This window comes from Plasmodium gonderi, assembly GCF_002157705.1.
Source record: "Plasmodium gonderi DNA, contig: Pgo-contig_457, whole genome shotgun sequence".
Taxonomy (NCBI): Eukaryota; Apicomplexa; class Aconoidasida; order Haemosporida; family Plasmodiidae; genus Plasmodium; species Plasmodium gonderi.
In genome coordinates, this window is record NW_021629325.1 from 1 (window position 1) to 273 (window position 273).

Consider the following 273-nt stretch of genomic DNA (forward strand, 5'->3'; position numbering starts at 1 on the left):
TATTATTAACATATATTATACATGATAGACAATGTACTTTTGAAAGGTTAGCGTAATCATATATTCAACCATAATTAAAATTTTTTTCTACCAATCTGGAAAATAAATTTTTGAAGAAATTAATATTATAATATTTATTAAAAACATATATAATAGTAAAAACCTTCATGATTTAATTCCTCTTAAATAGCCACCGAAACACAAATCTAACATATTCCACACATCTCTATAATAAGAATATTTATGCAAATTTACACCACATATTATTACATT